The sequence below is a fragment of the Diceros bicornis genome, chromosome 9, assembly GCF_020826845.1.
Source record: "Diceros bicornis minor isolate mBicDic1 chromosome 9, mDicBic1.mat.cur, whole genome shotgun sequence".
NCBI classification, from domain to species: domain Eukaryota; kingdom Metazoa; phylum Chordata; class Mammalia; order Perissodactyla; family Rhinocerotidae; genus Diceros; species Diceros bicornis.
The window spans coordinates 78,272,127-78,292,524 of NC_080748.1; positions in this window are offsets into that span (position 1 = coordinate 78,272,127).

Sequence of the window (20,398 nt, forward strand, 5' to 3'; positions counted from 1 at the left end):
TTTGCTGAGGAAGACCGGCTTTGAGCTAACATCTATTGCCAATCCTCCTCCTTTTTTTTCTCCCAAAGCCCCAGTAGACAGTTGTATGTCATAGTTGCACATCCTTTCAGTCGCTGCATGTGGGAGGCGGCCCCAGCATGGCCGGAGAAGTGGCGCATAGGCGCATGCCGGATCTGAACCCGGCCGCCAGCAGCTGAGCGTGCGCACTTAACAGCTAAGTCACAGGGCCAGCCCAGGGCAGGCTCCTTTAGAAGGTGACATTTAAGCAAATCTTGAAAGAGGTGAGAGAAGTAGCAGTGTAGACATCTGGGGGACTGTGTTCCAGGCAGAAGGAACAGACCTGCAAGGACCTTAAGGCAGAGGCGTGCCAGTCCTCTGGAAGAAACACCAAAGCCAGTGTGCTTAGAGCACGGTGGACAGGGGAGATTGCTCAGACACAGCATCAGAGAGGCTGTAGGGGGACTAGATCATGTGGGACCATGTTGCAGGCAGGGTTCTCTGGAAGCAGACTCTGAGGTGGAATTTGGCGTGCAGGTCGTTTATTAGGGAGTATGTTGGGATCAAGACCTGTGGAAAAGAGTGGATGGAAGTAGGACAGAAGTAGAGGTCAAGCTGCAACGCAGGCCCAACCACGGCCTCAGCTGACCTCCCCATGTAGCGCTGGACCTGGAGTCGCCTTTCAGAGTCATCTTTCAGAGTGGCCTTTCAGAGTGGTTGGGGCGAGAAGTCTGGGCCTTGATAACCCCATGTCACTCAGTCACTGGATGTGGGCTGCCCTGAGAAGGCTCTGTGACCTTGGGTGAGGTGACTCTCTTCGGCTGAGGCAATCCCCGAAGATGTTGACAGCTGAGGGCCGTATGCCAGCAGCACTCCTAGCAGCGAGGTGGTAAGTCATTCTGAAGGGGATCTGGGCAGCACATCACAGCGTCCACCACAACCTTTAGGGCCATTGAAAGAACTTTGGCTTTTCCTTGGGTGAAATGGAGAATCACTGGATGATTTGAAGTAGAGGTGTGAAATAATATCACTTCATGTAAGGACCACTCTGGCTAATATTTTGAGAATACTATGGAGGGGTTCATGTATTGTTATGTCATGTATACATTATGTTCATGTATTGAAAAAATATAATACAGTTAGGAGACTGTGGCAGCCATCCAGGCCAAAGAAGATGGCAGGTGGAGTTGGTGAGTAGTAGTCATTTCTAGATGTGTTTGGAAGCTACAGCCAACAGACCTTCCTGCCATATTGAATATGAGTGTGAGGAAAGGCCGACTCCGAAGTGTTTGATCTGAGCTACTGGACATAAAGTTAGAGTCATCAGCTTAGAGATGCTTTGTAAAGCTCATTCACCGAGCAAGAGTGAATACACAGGGAATAAAACAAGGACTGAGCCCTGAGGCTGGCCAACATTAAGAGATCAGACATAGGTGTATTTTGATATTTTTTTTGAGGTTCTGTCCCCCCACCAAAGTTATATCAGTATCTGTTGACTCTGACAGATATGAATTTACTACCATAGTGGTTTTTGAACTGGTCAGTAGAGTTCCAAGTTCCCTCAAAGCTGCTCAGAGGCACCTAGGAGTGTTTTAGGTGTAGCAGCAGGAATCTTGAGGTAACAAGTGGAAAAAATGACTCTTCTGCTAAAAAATGTTTGAATATCACAACTAAGTTATTTGTAGGTAGAATAGATAAAGTGTCCTTCTTTTAAGAGTGTTAGGACCAAACCAACCATATGGTTCCTAATAGTTCCTCTTCCTCTGTGTGTCAATCTTCAAATACAATGTTCACTATTCATTGTTTTAGTCTGCTTACAGCACACACTTGCAGATTTTACCAGCCACTCACCCACGCACACGTGCCTCTCCTGACTCATTTCATTCTGTGTGCTCGTCTACTATGATCTTTTTGCTGCAGTTTCTCCACACTTTCCTATATTCAATTTTATAATAATTTAATATCAAAAGATATCATTTGAATAGGCTTTTTCTATCTTACAATTTTTCTTTTATGGCTAGGAATTGATTTGTTAACTTTAATCCAAGGGAGTTATACTGGCTTTATAACACCTTTATCTGACTTTTTTTTTTGACTGGTTAAACTATCTTACTGAAAACCTCAGTCCAATTCTTGCAGTAATGTTCTAGATAGAATAAATGTACTGATCGTCAAGGTTTGAATAGTGATTATCACAGAATAGTCATTGCTCCACAGCAGACATACCAACTCGCTGGTGATAACTCTACAGCTTAGAGGTTACATGTTACAGATGTGTAACCACGAGAGTTTTTGTGCCCCAGACTGTATCAACTGACATTAGGAAACTGAATACTGTACTAAAATCTTCTGTCTTAGGGGCCAGCCCCATGGCTTAGCGGTTGGGTGCACGCGCTCCGCTGCTGGCGGCCCGGGTTCAGATCCCAGGCAGGCACTGACGCACTGCTTCTCCGGCCATGCTGAGGCAACGTCCCACATACAGCAACTAGAAGGATGTGCAGCTATGACATACAACTATCTACTGGGGTTTTGGGGGGGAAAAATAAATAAATAAAAGTTAAAAGAAAAATCTTCTGTCTTAGAATTTACTGATATATCCTATTTTATTTGTACCAATTTTTGTCTACCAGAATTTTTAAAAATTGGTTTTCATTCCATATTTATGTTCTGTTCTCTTTTTTGGATAAAGAACTGTGGCATTGTGTAACTTCCTAACAGATTTGGAGCCAATAGTGTAAACTCATTACTGTGGAAGAAAAAAGATGAGGGAACATAACAGAATGGAATGTTCCTTTTTTTTCTTTAAATCCTCAGATTCCAAGCGCTTGGTGTTCTCTGTGAACGCCTGGCATTTATAGACAGAGACAATGTCCAACTTGTTTTAAGCAGTGCCGTTGGCATGTGAGCAGATAAATAATTTCTGAATATCCTTGGAAGTAAAACATGTCTGCTTGGTAGGATTTTGATACAAGAAAAGATTTGCGTGTACACATCTTTGCATGTACAAAGATTTGAAAAAAGGCTGGGGACCTTGGGTTCTAGAAACAAAAGAATTAAAGTCAACCTTAAGTAAATCAGATAAGTAAGCTTATTGACAAGCTTAGAATAAAATTAACATACTGTGCCTCTTCTTTCAACTTCATTTAAGCTTAGTTTTCATAGAAATCTGCATATGGAGAAAGTAAAAATTATCATATATGTGCATTTTTTTTCCACCAAATTATAAGGCAATAATAAGAAACACACTTGGGAAAAAAGCAGGCAAATACTTTCACAATATGTCGGGGGATATGGGCAGAGCAAAATTTAAAAACCATAGACATTTGTGAGTGTGTTTGTGTGTGGACCTAATTCTTTACATCTCTATGAAGCCTGGAAATAGTTCACAAGTGATCTCCAGGTTCAGGTTTTGGCATTTTTGGGTTTGTGGTGTGAAATTAAGTCTAGAATATTTACCTGCAAGCCCAATTTCAATATTTGCTCTGCTTCCAAGTTCCACACAATTCAAAGACAGTGTATAATTATGATCTTTGTAATTATGTGGTTGTATTAATGGGACAGTTGTGTCTTAGGTGGCCTTAGTCGGCATCAATTAGTTCTGTGGTCATATTAACTCCTTTTATTAAGAGTTCTGGGCTCAGGGCCGGCCCCATGGCGCAGCGGTTAAGTGCATGCGCTCCACTGCTGGCGGCCCGGGTTCGGATCCTGGACGCGCACTGATGCACCGCTTGTCAGGCCATGCTGTGGCGGCGTCCCATATAAAGTGGAGGAAGATGGGCACGGATGTTAGCCCAGGGCCAGTCTTCCTCAGCAAAAAAAAACAGAGGAGGATTGGCATGGATGTTAGCTCAGGGCTGATCTTCCTCACCAAGAAAAAAAAAAGAGTTCTGGGCTGGACATTAGTGTTTCCTTGGACTGTGTATAGCTGTGTAATATTCAGATTGCTGGGCATTCACCACTGACTGCCTATTCTGTTGAGCTAACCGTTGGCAGCTATCGTGAACAGACCTTTTATTGAGAAAGCTCAAAGGTTGGGGTTTTTCCTCTCAATTCTCTCAATTTCTTTGTTTCTAAGGCAATTGTCTTTCCCTGAAATCCAATCAGATTTTAGAATTGGCACTCAACCATCAAGGAATTTAAAAGTATCACTAAAAGTGAAAACAGATGTCCAGGTCAATTTTGTGATAAATGGCATTAATAGAAAAAAAAAATAGAAGAACATTGGGTATTTGCTACCAATCACTAACAATTTACCATACCAAAATATATTTTTTGGTTTTCTAAACAAAAGCACAAGCTGGATAAGATTAAAACAAGCCATTTAAAAAATATTTTAATAGCTAGGCATTATTTCATAATGTCACAAATACAGGACACAAGGCTTCTCAAAATTACTTATTTGATAAATGCTAGATTTTGTATTTAGGTTTTGAAAACTTCTGTATTTTCATTGTCCACAGCCTGTATAGCTCTACTCTTCTTTGTTTTAATTTTAAATTATGTCAGCCCCTTACTTTCACTGGATTTTTTTTGTGTCATGATTTAATTTGGGTTTCTTATCTCTTTCTCTGTTTCTTTTGTTGGAAGAGTATAAATCATAATGGCAAGGGTTGTCTCTTTGTCACAAACCATCATAAATAAGCCCAAAGAACAGGCCATAAACATGTAAGAAATTCTTAGATTAAAAAACATGAGTGATGTTTTCTACCCTCCTGGTGTTCAGAGGTAAAAGTACAGTTTGCAACTCGTAAATTATTAACACTTTTCTAACCAAGGATTTCCTCTTTCCTTAGGATGTCTGTGATTAATAGGTAGTCAATTTAAGAATTAGAAGGGTGTCAAACATGATAAACACATTTTATGTTCATGTATTGAAAAAAGGAGTTGAGGGATAATTATAATAAGATTATTATTAATTATAATAATTATTTGATTATTATAATAAATATAACATATAATAAGAATGTGTAGCATTCTTGGGGTGGGAGGATCAAGGTGCTAGAGCTGACGGGAAGAATAGTTTGTGTTTTTTTGAAAGTAATTCAAGGAGCCTTAAAGGCAATTGTAAGAATGCAAAGTAACTAATGCAACTACCTTTTACTTGACTTGGATTTTATTTTTTGTTCTCTAGGAAGCCATCTGATGGCTGTCATTCATTCATTCAATATTTACTGAAAACCCACAATATGCCAAGCAGGGGCTGTAGACACAGTGAACAAGGTAGAGGGACCAGTCCTCCTGGAGACTCAAGGTTCAGTGAGAGTGGGCAGACGCAGAGAATCAGTGCATGGAAAGGGAAATAGACACGGTTACAAAGCAGTGTTAGATGTCCTGGTAGGAGGGAACCTGATCCACAACCAGGGGATCCGTGAGAGCTTGCTGGAGAAGTAACCTGTAGGTGGGCAAAGGAGGTGGAGAGAGGAGAGAGGGGACTCCTTCTGGGCAGAAGGAACAGCATGTGCAAAACTTTAGAGACAGCCGAGAGTGACCAGTTTGAACTACTTGCTAGAAAAATGGTAGCTTCTGTTAACCCTTGCTGCAATAATAACTCCATTTATGGAGTACTCACTACATTCAGCCCTGTTTTAGACCTTTCACGTAGATAATCTCACTGAATCCTCGGCAACCTTGGAGGATTATTAGCCCAATTTACACGGGAAGAATCTGAGGCTCAGTGGGGGTAAGCAACTTCTCCAAGTTTACACACGTGTGTAGGTTGGGATGGGAACCCCGGTCTCCATGGCACCAAAGCTTGTGCTCTTTTCAGGGTGCTGCCTCGTGTCCATTTGCCACTCTGAGCCCTGCAAGAAAATCCTGAATTTGGGTTTTATTCTAGTTAATTTGGAGTAATCCGGTTTAATGAATATTGTCTTTATTTGCTTCCTGAGCACAAATTAGCATAGGTGGGATACTGTTGAGATGTACCTGCATAAGATAAATTCCTTTTCACAATATATCACACAGAGTCTGATTTTATAAATGTATGTACATACCCAGCAAAAACTTAAATAAATTTTTCTTTGCAAAGAATATTGGACAAATATTAGATTTATTAATTTAAAGATATGTAGTGATCTTAGAACAGCCAATGTGGGGGTCAAAAAAGACCCTCTTGTGTAAAGAAGGTCTGAGGTGGAAGCAAATCTTTTTTTTCTTGAAAGATGGCTCAGGCGGAATGAAGTGAGGGAAGTGTAGGATGCCCCCAGGTGACTTTTTGCAGAAAAGGCCAAGAGGGTGGGGTTGAACTTGAGAACATCATCCGATCTGTCAATGATGCCGGTGTTTACAGACGTGTTATGAGGTGGTAATGCTCACTGCATCAGCACAGAGGTAAGCCCCGGGCTGATGAAAGCACACTGGTTCCCGGAAACCGCCTCTCAGCAATCTTTAAAGGCCAGGGCAGTATTGACTCAGACAGCATAGTCTTCTGAAGCCAAGGAAGAAGGCAAAGGGACCCTGTGGCGGAGCCTGGAAGTACACCAGCCTCTCCACAGCAAAGTGCTTTTGTAAGTGGAAATGGCCTTTGGCGTCCCTTAGCCTGAGGTTCATCCAATGACAGGCACTTCCATTCTGGGAAGTTGATATTGCCTAGTAAGCCTCAAACCCTGGCTGGAGGCCTTGACAGGTGGCAAGATGTAAGCCGATGCAGGCGTGGGTGGCTCAGCGTGCTTCCATGATGTCAGAGGAGGGCAGGCTGTCAGAGGCTGTCATGTGAGGGCAAGGCTCAGAGGACTGTGGCGATTGCCACTGGAGAGTGATGTGAGCCAGAGTAGCCATGGAATATTCCAGAATTGAGAGGAGGGAAAACGATATATCTAAAACTTTGGTGGGAAATGGCTACCCTGGGCAGTTACAACTTCAAAGGCAGGATGATAGGAATGGAAACTCTAGGGAGAAAAACCTCAGGGTTATTCAAGAAAAAGAATCACAGGATAAGTTTCTCTCTGGTAGTCTTTTTATTGTTTGTATTCCTGGTTGATGCTTACATTGACTAGCAGAATCTGAAACCTGCTGACTGACCTCTCTACTAAGCAAATGACTGAATATAGAGTCTGATAAATGCAAGAAGTAGAAGCCAGCCTCTCAGGAACTTTCAGCTCGGATGTGATATCATCCACCTCAGATGAAAAACTTACTTTGATTCCATCTTATGCTTCTACCAACTAGGTGAAAAGCGAAGGATTTGGATACCATTCCCCCAAATCTCCCAGAATAAAATCCGAGTCTGAAATTACCTAAGATTGCCACTGGGAGGCCCCAGTGATCTGTAAAATGAACTTTCCCGTCTGAATAAATAAGTGAACATAAAAGAAATGATTTAAACAAGTGAATTGAATTATGACAGATTATATGCAAATGCATCAAAAGCGGCACGGGGTAAATACACAACAGTATAATGTGATAAATATGTGGTGCCGGCCTCCTTAATTAGGGAGTGTTTAAATTCTACCCTTGCCTCAGCACTGTGCACTCATTATGAAATGAACTCTCCAAGAAAAGGAAAAATAAGGGCTGGCTTCTGGTTCTTTGAGCGCTATACAGGTGTTCAACGGCTGCGTGTGTGTGCATGTGCGTGCGTGTGAGTGTGCATGTTCGTGTATGTGTGTGAGGGGGGAGGGGAGGACAGGGGGTGTAAGAGGAGAGGAGTGTAAGAGAATGGAGAGAGGCAGCTAGTAGAGACTGTACCATCGTGAGAAGAGAGGTTTCCATTCTTAAAGCCCGAGGAGAGAAAATATCTGGCCAGACTTGTCAGGTTTCGATTTCTTATAATACAGTGGTTCTCGAACTTGAGCGGCATCAGATACCTGGAGAGTTTGTTAAACACAATTAGCTGGGCCCCAACCCCAGAGTTTCTGATTCAGTAGGTCTGGATGGGGCCCAAGAATTTGCATTTCTAACTGGTTCCTGGGTGACACTCATGCTTCTGGTCTGGGACCACTCTTTGAGAACCACTATTGTCACACATTACACTTCAACCTTCAGTGTTGATCACTTGAGACTGAGGCATTTTGGCATATAAGGGAGTGCCTCCATCTAATTGTTCTTCAACATCCTCTATCCATTTCATCTTCTGTATCTGATGATTCACATCTTAAAATGCACCCTCTTCCTGAGATGAACATTCTTCCCCATGAGGACTCCCATGAACCCCCTAGGTAGATTCCTACAGGCTCCATCCTTTCTAAATTGTTGGGAAGACAACTTTATTCAGCATTGTGTAATACAGACTAACCTTTTTGCTTGCACTTCATGTTCTTTTATGTTTATGCACCATTATGTCCATCTTGAGTCTAGCACTTTAAGCCTAGTTATAAATAGTCTATGAAGCGAAGAGGAAGTGAGAAAAAACGTGCAGAGATTATTTCACAAAGACTAAGTGGATATTTCTTGAAATTCTAGCTTGGGGACTCTGAATATAAAATACTTGTCAGCTATTAAAGAACAGACAGTGACAATGTTTAATTTTATTGCTACAGTGTGTAATAGCTCCGTATTCAGACAGGCTCTTAATTAAAAAATATGCTGATGCTCCTAGTACCAGAGATTTGACTCCCAACGATTACAATGTCTTTAGAAGGAAAGTTCTAATATGCACAATATTAGACAGTGCACAATAATGCACAACAATGATAGTGTTTGGGGAGGATGTGTGGTGGCACAAAGGAGTTTGTCAGGTCTGGGGTGGGTGGGGGAGCTCAGCCCAGGGGAGTCCTTGATTTCATCACTGTGGACGTGTATCTGGGCAAGCAGCTGTTTGTCATGTCCCTTCACCACCTGCCGGATAAGCTGGAAGACATTGGCACCAGCAAGATTTTTTTTTTACCGCAAGTGAATTATTCTGGCAGTGGGGTATAGTATTTTTTCTCTTTTCAAATTTTTGATGAATCAGAGTCATATTCTTCCATGAACTTGGTATACTAATACCTCCAACTAGATAATCTCCCATGAAGCAATTTGAAAAACTGGAATTCATCATCATTGTAAAAAATAATTTAAAAATAAAAGCAATTAGAAAATTCTGGAAGTGGGGATGGAGGGAAGTGTTCATTTTCTCTTTCCTAATATGAGGGCACAATCATAGTGTTGAAATAAGCTGGCTCAGAGCAGTAGCTTTCAACCTGGGCTGTCAATCAGAACCCCTTGGAAGCTCTATAGAAATGCTGTTCTCTGGGCCGGCCTCAACCCACTGGATTAGAACCCTCAGGGGTTGGGATGGGTGCATTTCGGTGCAGAAATCTGTATTTGTTTCTAACTCCCCACGAGATTCTGTTGATTGGTCATTTTTGGGGAAATACTGGTTTGGTATATGTGACTAATTGTGCCCAGAGTGTCCCTCTTTGGCTCTTACTGCACGCTTCATGGCTTGTGAGTTACTGAATCACTTATGAATTCCAAGGTTTTTCATTGCATGTAATTGCTAAATAGAGAATTTTCCACATGAAAGCCGCCAACTGTATTGAAACCAACCTCAGGCATGTCCTAGGATACATTTTCCCCAGAGCTCAGTCAATACAGATTAATTAACTATTTTTGGAGGAAAGAAAACATGCTACCTCACCTCAGCACTGGAGTATTAATTGATCTAATCAATAGAAGTTGGAATATTGCCATGTGAGACACAAACTACATCCTTTGCTCAATGAGCCACAACACCACCATTTTCCAAAAATTCGAGAAGTTCAGCTTCCCAGAACAGGAGTTCTGCTTTTCACAAGGCAGCGGGCAAGCGTTATCTAGAAAGGAAGATTCAACAGGGAGTGAAAGATGTCAAGCTGAAGGGAAAAACCAAGAGTGACTGCACAGGTCCCGGGTCGGGATGGGGGGCGCCCTCCCAGGTTCTCAGTGCTTTCAACAACGTTTATTATTTCCACTGTTTGCATCAATAACTTGGATGGAGGGAAAAAACCTGATAACAATGGCTAACATTATAAGAAAAAAACATTACATAAAAAGATAAGTAGGGGGCCGGCCCAGTGGCGCAAGCGGTTAAGTGCGCGCGCTCCGCTGCGGCGGCCCGGGGTTCGCTGGTTCGGATCCCGGGCGCGCACCGATGCACTGCTTGGTAAGCCATGCTGTGGCGGCGTCCCATATAAAGTGGAGGAAGATGGGCACGGATGTTAGCCCAGGGCCGTCTTCCTCAGCAAAAAAAAAGAGGAGGATTGGCGGATGTTAGCTCAGGGCTGATCTCCTCACAAAAAAAAAAAAAAAAAAAAAAAAAAAAGATAAGTCATGTGTAAAGAGTACATGAAATGTCTCTGCGTTATTTTTACTACTGAGTGTGAGTCCACAATTATCTCAAAATAAAATGTTAAAGAAAACAGGTGTGTGTGTGTTCCGATGTATTTATTTAATTATGGATGATGCACAAGAACTTTGTGTCCTTCCGCATCCCCACCACCTTCCTATATATGTGGATGTCTAGGATGCACGTGGAAAATCTTCAAACGGTGCGGTGCTCAGGTTGTAGGGGCAGGGAAGGGCATGTGAGTTGTCTAACAATAACAGCTGCCTTAGATTGAGGGGTTTCTTTGAGCCAGGGACCCGGCTAAGCTCTTTATATTCATCATCCCGTTTAGTCCTTACAACAATCTTGTAGCTAAATAGCATTAACCCATTTTACAGGATATGATGAAGAAATTAAAGCTTAGGGGGGTTAACTTGCCTAGGTCACAATAGGCTACAAGTGGTGAAGTAGGGATTTGAACTTAAGTCAGATAATCGAAGTACATGCTTTCATGGTTTTATTTACCATCCCACCTGTAAGGTAATGGGAATCATACCTGCTGGCATCAAATCAAGTGTTTTTGGCTTATTGAGCTGCTTTAGAAGAAAATATTGGTTCCAGAAATGATTCAGAATTCCCATGCAAAAAAAATTTAAGTATGATATGTTATGAACTAACCAAATGTATGGACTATTAGGAACCTGGAATTTCAAGCTACCTGAGAGGTTAGGAGTCTGACCTCTTATTTAGTGCAAAATCATCTTCTAAAGTATTGCTAGCAGATGGTGAATGGGAATTCTTTCAGGGAGGGGACACCTATCTTTGACAAGGCAGTATATTCTAATTATGAGAAAGTACTTTCTTATATGGGACTGAAATCTGCTTGCCGCTTATCCAACGAAAAATAAGCTTTTCCTACAAAAAACAAGCCTTTTCTACACAATTTCAATGAGAGGAGTATAAGATAGTTGTCTTTTTCAAGCTAAATAACTCCAGTTCCTTTTCAATCATTTGTCATTTGATGTTTGTTTGAGAATCTTGATTATATTCCTTGGACATACTCCAATTACTCATTATCTCCTCTTAAATTGTGGTCTCCAAAACTTGAGGCAATGCTGCAGAGGTGGTCTGACCGAGACAGAGAGCACTTTTTCTGAACATGTTTTAGCAATGGAATACAGGCAGTGTCTGAACTTCATAGATATGGTAGGAGTTAAGAAGTGATGCCTCAAGGACTCTGTCTCTAGTTGGTCCATAGGAAATACTAGAATGCACAGGTGTACATGTCTGGGTCTGGCCAGGGAGAGGATGATACGTAGGATTTCCTGGGGAAATTCCTACCCTCTATAAACTCAGAGAATTATTTGCTTTGCAAGATCAGAGTCCAACGTTTCTCTTTTGGTAACTGGTGAAATTACTCAAATCCACGCAAGAGTCGAGCAACAGGTAAGAGCGAGTGGTCATCCACCTGGAGGAGCTGCAAAATTCCGAGTACCCACCTGAACTTAGCTCCCAGCTGAAGGGGCAAGAAGGTGTATGATCTTTATATTTGACATTAGGCATTTTTCCTATATATGTAGATTCATTTAAGGAATTTGAAAGCCACATTCAATATTTTCCTAAAACCATTTATGTTTTCTCCAGAAAGCTCAGGTTAAATCGTAGTAATAAACCTGCTTTGGGACTTCTCCTTTTAAAAGAAATCCTACTTACCATTCAACACAGACTGATCATTTCAAAATAGCATAGAGCCGAAGATGGCCATATTGACCACTAGAGTTGGCATATTTATGTCTACTTTTTATTTGGGTTGAATTTCCTAGGTCTGTTTATATTTTACTATTGAAACAGACATGAACCACAATATTGGTGTGAAAAATATTATACTTCTCACTTTTTTTTAATAAAAAGGTAAGAACAAATTGATATTCTTCCATCTCCAGGGTTAGCAGAAGAATATTATATTAGTCTTATTATGGCTCGACTCTGGGTTGTTCACGAACTCCAGAGGCTAGCTTGGTCTTTAAAAACCGGGAGAGGGTGGTCAGTCCAGGGCAGCTGATGCTGTTACTACTAAGCAGGCAGTGCTCTTTCACCATCTATAGGGCTCTGATTCTCCTGATGGACCGCAGAAGTGACTGGCTCTCGCAGGGAGTCATAGGAGCCCTCGCCAATGTTCCCTGGGGTCTGTGCTCCATGTCTAGTTCTTTAGAGATGCCTCTTGTACCCATATTTCCATTGACAATGTAGCTTTCAAGCAGAGCATAGGCCCTCACGATACTGTCAGGGAGAAATTTTTATTTTTTAACTTTAATTCCTTCTAGAGAAATTATTTCTCTTGACAGATCATCTTACCATACTATCTCGTTGTAAACTATTTCAAGTTTCTTGTGGAAATAGGCACATACAGATGTGAAACCTTAAATTTAGTTACTTTTCTCACAATGCTAAGGTTTGTCAAATGAAAATGGACACAGTAAACAATCTTTAATAGACATAACTTCTCTCCCTTGTCTTGATCAGTATTTGCACCTGTGGCATTTTGTTTTTTATTAGGAGGGAGCTGGTTGCTATGTCGAATGACCTCCACATTTTTTGTTTTCCTTTCCTTTGATAGCAATTTAAAGATGAATCCTCCGGATTTTTGTGCCTTATCATTTTGATGGTTTCCAGGTTTGTTACTGATTTAAAAAGAGACTTTGTTAGAATTCTTGTTTTTATTCACTAAAGAAATACATAAAGACACTAATAAGCTGATTTGGAATTTTAATAGAAAATCAGCAATACAACAAGGCTGCTGTGATTAGATGTCAAGAAATCTGTTGCATTGGGAGTCAGATCCTTGAAATGTTTTGTGCAGGGCTCAGGAAGAGGAAATTGTTTGACACTGGCAAATGCTGTCCAGGCAGAACCGAGTGGGAAGCAGCATCCACAGTCTTCCATCAGAGAGGGGCTCTGCAGGCTGCTCACTTTGGCATGTCTCCTTTCTGTTTTCTTCCAAGTCTCTGTAAGAGAGTTCATCAGAAAAAGCTCTTCTTGAATCTAAAGGCACAATTCATATGGGATGTAAATTGGCTCATGTTTCAGGTCATCTTTGGTATGTTTCAGATTGTAAATCGAAGAGGAAAAAGAACATGGCTTTGCAGAGGCAGAACAGATTCTGAGTAGTATATTTGATTAACTGTCCTGATAGGTGTTACCAAGAAATACAATAAGAGAAATTAAGCTCTTCACTGTGAGTGCAAGTAAAACAATTTAGTAATCAGTTTAGTTGGGTTACCAATTTAAGTCAACAAAAGCAAAAATGAAGATTCTGTTTGCAAGCAGGGATTTACCCCCACACATCCATTCTTCAATGACCTATTATTTAGAAAACAGGACAGGAATACGATTTTGCATGAGAGCAGCATGGACGACTTATAGTGACTTTGAGAACCTTATGAAAATGTCTTCTGACTTCCTTGTGTTTACATTTGTAACATAAACATCGTTAATATGAATTTTATCCTTAATTTCCTGGGATTGTGAGAGAAAAGAAAGAGTAAGAACATAAAATAAAACCTTTGCTGGAACCAGCTAGGAAGTAGTAATAATTTTACCGTGTAGTTTTGATACAGATTAAAAACCAAATGAAATAGCTTATTGTGCAAAACCATACTTAAGCGGCTTATAACTCTTTAAAAATACCTTTTCCTTTTGGAATTGACTAAAACTCCTGCATAGTGGAGTACTTGTTAACTTCAGTGTAAATTGAAAAATTTACCTGGTTTTGAGCATTCGAAATGTCTGAGGGGAAGCTTGGGAAAATGTGATTTTCAGGTACGTTTTGCAATGGGCAAGAGACTATTTGCATGGCTATATCCATCCATCTGTCCCCGTATTTGAAAGGGTGTGCTCCGGGTGCCAAAGGCATAATGAATAATGTACAGGCCTGGATACCTGAAGGCCTGGGGCAGAGGAGGCAAAGGTCTGCAAGGCCGAGGGAGGGGCCACAACTGGCCCAGACATGCTGCCGCCATTATCTGTCTCCTATTCATGTGAAATGTGTTCACTTTTATATCATTGTTCACTGTTTCTGGATCTTGAGTGGTTGCACAGATTTTTGAGGTCCAACTTTAATAAGAAAACTAATGCACACTCTTCTCAGGTGAGATAAAATTGAGATTGCATTTAAAATCAGGAAGTCAGGAGTGAATGAAGGTGGTGATTTATCATTGAAATGCATTTTCCTCCTTAACTCCAAGTGTCGCATTTGCCTTCTCATACACCGTAGGCACGGAACACACAGACTATACATTTGCTAAACTATAATATTTTAAGAGAATACTTTCCTGGATCTCTGAGGGTCATCTGGATTAAAGTATTTCTTGCTATTTCTGGCACAGGTCAGAAACATGCCACTTGCTCATGCCTTTAAGCATATAATAGTTCAACATAGGGAAGAAAATTTTGAGACAATTTTGAGGGCCAAGTGCCTCTTTTTTGGAGTTAAAAATAGAGGTTCTAGTCTTCTTCCAAAAGCACTTCTTCAACCATTCTGTTGCCCCGCAAGAAACCTCCACGTTATCTTCAGGTCCATCTCTTCTTTTACCTTGTGGATCATTTAATCATCAAGGCTTATCAATTTTACCTCCAAAATATTGCCCTTAAAATAGCCATCAAATAGTCTCCCTGACTTTATTTTTCTTCTACTCCAACCTATTTTCCACACTGTGTTGTTTTTAAAAAACAGAGTCTTCTAGTATCTCTCTGAGAACATTCATTCAAAACTTCCTTCCTTCATTCCAGGCTTCCAGAAGGACGCTCAGGGAGTGAATGGGAACAAGAGGAACACTGACTGAACAGACTGAATTAGGTAAATTGTCCTGATGTGATCTGGTAACTCCCCAGTTAACTCTTTCGTGGTACCTGGTGGCCTGCAGACTGAAGTCCACACTAGTTTCTAGGTAACGCACAGGCCTGTGTCTAACCTTCTTATGCCAGCTTTCCTAGTCTCTGTCACTTTTCTGTCTCTCTCCTCTGCCTCATCTGCCTCCTTTCTCCTCTGCCCTGTTCCATTTTGCTTCTGAACCTGGTGCTCAGTGACTCACTCTTCCCCAGGGTCTCTGTGCTCTCTCCCAGCACATTCCGTGCTCTTCCGTCTGCTCGCCCCCTAGAACACCATACTCTTTCCCATCTGGGTTTCCTGCTCTCTCTGTCAAGACCCACCTGGAAAGTCTCTCCTCTACAAACTCCCCGCAGCTGGCAGCCCCTCCCCTGCACTCTCCTGAAGTAGCCTAGGAGCTATTTCACATTGCTTTGTCGTTATTGGTTCTCAGCTCTACCCTCTCAGCTAAATTGAACTCTAGCTGAGGCAGAGTCTATGCTTTTTATCTTTGTGCCCAAGTGCCTAGCACGGGGTCTGACACATTGTAAGTGTCCATAAATGTTTGTTGATTGAATACATGAAAGAAAGTCACCTCTCTAGCTAGTGTTACACATTTTTCGTTTTGCTTCAGGCACTTTAATTCTGGACTCTAGCCAAGAGCATCAGTTTGGCTGAATGGAATGAACTCAATTCGTTGCTATAAAGTCTATTCCTTTACTAGCCTTAATTGACCATCCAGTTATTTATCCATCCCGTCATTTCACAACAATGTTGGACATTTTTTATGGTCAGATGCTTTGTCAGTCATTAAGAATAAAAAGATGTCCAGACCAGATACCTCACTGACTTCATCTTGGATTCCTTCTAGAAAGGGAAAGGAAGACTAAGGAGAACAAATTTATCCCCTTGTATGATCTATGGTAACTGCGCTTTTTCTGGCACTTGTGTGTCTGGGTTAGTTTTTCAACTCCAAAAAAAAAAAAAGCTTGAGTGAGTTGAGGGCAGGACCAGTTGACATATTGATCCAGTTATAAATGGTCCTGAAAGGTCCCTCTTGGTTTTGGCTAATGTCTGGGCTCAGGCTTCTCTGCAAGGCTGACTTATTTCTAGGTCAACCGTTTCTTGGTTCTTTTCTCCCAAGTGAATGCTTAAAAACTCAGATAAAAAGTATTTTCTAAGATATGCAAAGGTGGAAAGTGGATAGTTTTTGTTGAGTTTTAAACTTACTGTTCTTCTTAGGAAGAGAGAAAGGCATTGACTTATACGCTGATACTCTAGCTCATTTGGTGTGATTTTGTTAATCAAGTGCCCTCTCTCTTTTCTATTCCTCTCTGCTCAGCCTTCAGAAAAGTGCTGGCATCTGAGTTAAGTGAAAGGGAGGAGCAAGTTTTATAAGGTGGCAGAACGCCAACATTCCTTTGCCTTCTGCTGTCTTGTGAGTGACGCCAAGTCATCTGGTGGCTACTTGTAGCACAAGAAAGGATTATTAATTGTATCCTGAAATCAAGGTTTGAAATCAAGGATTTCTCAAACCGCTGACTTAAAGTAACTATCGTAGAGATATTAGAATGACAAATACAGGGCACTTAGTAGAATTAATATTCTACAAAGAGAAAGTTGTGCACAGGTCTTGTTTTACTTATTTTCACATCATCCCTCTCATCTCGTGAAGTAGGTAGGATGAACATATAGAAAAGCAAAGCTAGGACAAATGACCACATCTCCTCCCAGCCCCTGGGTGACCTGGTGGCACAGTAACGAGCACAGACAGGGTGGGCTCTGTGGCAAGGGAGAGAAAAATGCTGACGGAGCACTTGCTTTGATTGGATTTATAATGTTATAGGAAGAAACTGAAAGTGAGAGGGAGAGAGAGGAACGGGTGAGGTAATTTGGGGTGAAGACGAGGAGACCTATTTATGGCTGTTCAGTGGTCATAACTCAGCAGCTTTGTTTTGCCCCCTCAGGGGACTGACCTTCCCCAGTACTCTTGTTTGACAGCCTCAGAGAATAAATCCCTCCTTAATCCACCTCCTCGGCCCAGCAGAGGCAGCAGGAACAGAGCAGCTCCACACAGATCCAATAAGTTCACTTCCAGAGGCGAAAGGGTAATTCGTTCTGCTGACTCACTCCCTCGCTGACCTCTCCCTTCCACTGCTGCCCAGGGTACCAATTAGTGCTAATTGTGGCCGATGGTGGTGAAAGGTTCTGTGACAAGTCTCTGCTAAGAAGAGGGCGAAGACCCCTAACTCATTTCATGTAGAGTATGCCCATGAGAGGAGGTACTTGGGGATAATTCAGCAATAAGGCTGGGCTGGGAAAAAGATCATTACCAAGAGCACAGTGGTTTTCAACAGGCCTGTCTCATTATAGTCCACTAACAGCTACTGAAAATCACACTTTAATTAATTTTCCCAGAAAGAGGAATTTTGCTACTTCTTGTCCAGATCTTGCTTTGATGTGGGAGGACTCAAAAGTATCCCCAAAGTACTAGTCAATCTAATCATGTCTGGGGTAAAAATTCACTGCTTTGACTCCACCTAGCAAAGCAGCAGGAGATCTTTATGCCCAGAGAAATAAATGTTTAACAGACTTACTATAATGTGTCAAAGTTTCCTGAATAAAGTTGAGTAAGCATTGCTTTTAAGATCTTTCAATTTGATGGACAAGAAAATATCAGTGTAGGAAGTAGGTCTCCACATATCATTGCAATTAGCCACATTATTACAAGTGGAATATCCTCTCAACGGGGATTGGTGGCCCAGCGTCATATTTTTAAATTAATATAAAAAGAACTGCTTTGTATTAGCCAAGAAAAAGTTGAGAGTTTTCTGATTTGACCACTATACTGCTGAAAAAGGCAGTTCATTTCATATATATATATATTTCAGCCAGAGCTAGCTTCAGCAACTGCCAACTGTCAGTTATAAATAGCTTTCCCATTTGAAACAAAGCCTCATCTTTCAGATTGCTACTTTCTTAAGCAAAAAAAAAAAAAAAAATAGTGAACTTCTTTCGGGACAGACCAGCTGTTCCACATGTTATGATTGCACATCCAGGACCACATTTTGAACTAAAAATATATACAGGAGATTGACTTCCAACCTCTTTAGTAAAGTAGCATCATAAATTCTCTTATTTACCCCTTAGTTATGTTCTAGAAGTGTTTGTGAGTGGTTTTTAGGGGGAGGGATAACTTCATACTCATTTTTCCGTGAAACCTAATATGATTAATAATAAATTTCACTAATAAGATTATAACCTAGTCCATTAGAGTGTAGTTCAGACTTTGTTTTACTTACAATGAAAAATAATAAAAGATCCTATTGCTGTCATATTTGTAAAAACAAAAAGAAAATAACTAAATTGAATAACATGCTTTTAAAAGTGGGACTGGAAAGAATTTGATTGGAGCCTGAGAAGTTAAAAGGCTTTGGGGGGTTTTCTGGGAAGATGTAGGTATTCAAACAGTTCCTGTGCTGGCCACCAGATGGCCATACGAGACCAGAGCTTTGTGTGTGGACGCTGGTGGTAGATGTGGTAAGTGGTGGTGGCGGTGGTAACAGCAGTTTCAGGGTAGACTGGGGATCAGGCAGAAAGTACGCAACTGCTCAGTTTTCGTTTTTGCTGCATCTCCTCCAACAGTTCTCCATCTCAAACATTCATCGGCCAGTGGGATATTTTAGAAATGGAACTCAGATGATGACATTTTCTTGCTCAAAACTCTCCAGTGGCTTCCCAGCACTGGTAGAATAAAGTCCAGGCACCTTACTGGGGTTTACAAAGACCTACGTGACCTGGCCTATGTCTACTTCTCTGACCTTATCTCAGAACATCCTCCTCCAATCTGACTGCATCCTAGACACATTAACCTCTGTGCTTTTTGAAACAGCAAAGCCTGTTCCCTAAGCGTCTTCGCTTCATTGTCCTATTTGCCTGCACGCTCTTATTCTCATCTTCGAATGGTTGGTTCCCTCTTGTCCTTCAGATTTCAGCTCACTGTCACCATAGAGTGAGTCCATTCAATGTAAAGTATTAACCCACTGCTTTCCAATGCGTTACTTTAATTCTCTGATGAAGTCTTAACTCTGATCTATTTCCTGCATTCCTTCTTTTCTTTCTATCTATCTGTCTGTCTATCTATCTATCTATCTATCTATCTATCTATCTATCTATCATATATCTAATAGATGATCTATATACTGTTAGTTTCTCCCCACTGGAATGCAAACTCCATGAAAGCTGGAACTTTGCATCATTCATTGCCGTTTATCTCATCACTAGAACAGTGGCTGTTCTTATACAGAGAATGAATGAATGTTTGAGATATTTATAAGTTAGGCATTTATAGCCCAAGGAGTACTAGTATTGGGATAATTCCTTATAGTAAAATTTGCCGTAACTGATTTAACTTTCAGGTTTTTCATCTATATTTTTGTTTTTTCATCGAACATTTACTGAGCAGAATCTAAGTGCCAAGCATTGTGATAGGTACTAGAGAGAATCCAGAGCTGAATGCTGGCAATAAAAGTTATGTTTTTGGAGCTGAGTCTTTATGCTAAGGGCTTTATACATATTATCTCATTTAATACTTGCAACAATACTCTGAGATAGGTGCTTTAATCTCTAATTCCATTTTACAGACTAGGAAACTGAATTTAGTTAAATAATTCATCCACAATAAGAGGCCTATTCAATTATGGAACTAGGACTCAAATTTGTTAGGAAACAGTCCACCATGAAGAAGTAGGCGAAGAAGACAAACAATGGGCTTAGACTTCAAGCGTATCAGGTAATAGAAGAATTAGACAGTGACTACAGCAAGATTAAAGGCATAAAATAAGTTATCAAAATGAGAACAAGACTATCAAAATGGTCCAGATATATCTGACAAAGAATCAAATAAAATTTATATAAATAAAAAATATAGATATTGAAATAAAATCTTAGCAGATAAGTAAAGTCCAGATAGAGCTAAAGAAAGTTAGTGATCTGATGAAGAGAGAATTAGTGAACTAGAAGATTGATCTAAGGAAATTATCAAGAACACAGCACAGAAAGGTTAAGAGATGGAAATATATTAAAGAAGTTTAGAGATGTGGAGGACAGAACGAGAAGGTCCAACGTATTTCTGGTAGAAGTTCCAGAGTGAAAAAGAGAAGGAAGAGGAGGAAAATATTTGAAGAACTGATGACTAAAACTGTGAAAAAACTGATTCAAGACATATGTCCAGATTAGGAAATTCAGTGTGTCCTGAGCTAAATAAATAAAGTAAATCAACAGCTAAACACATCCCAATGAAACTTCAAAAC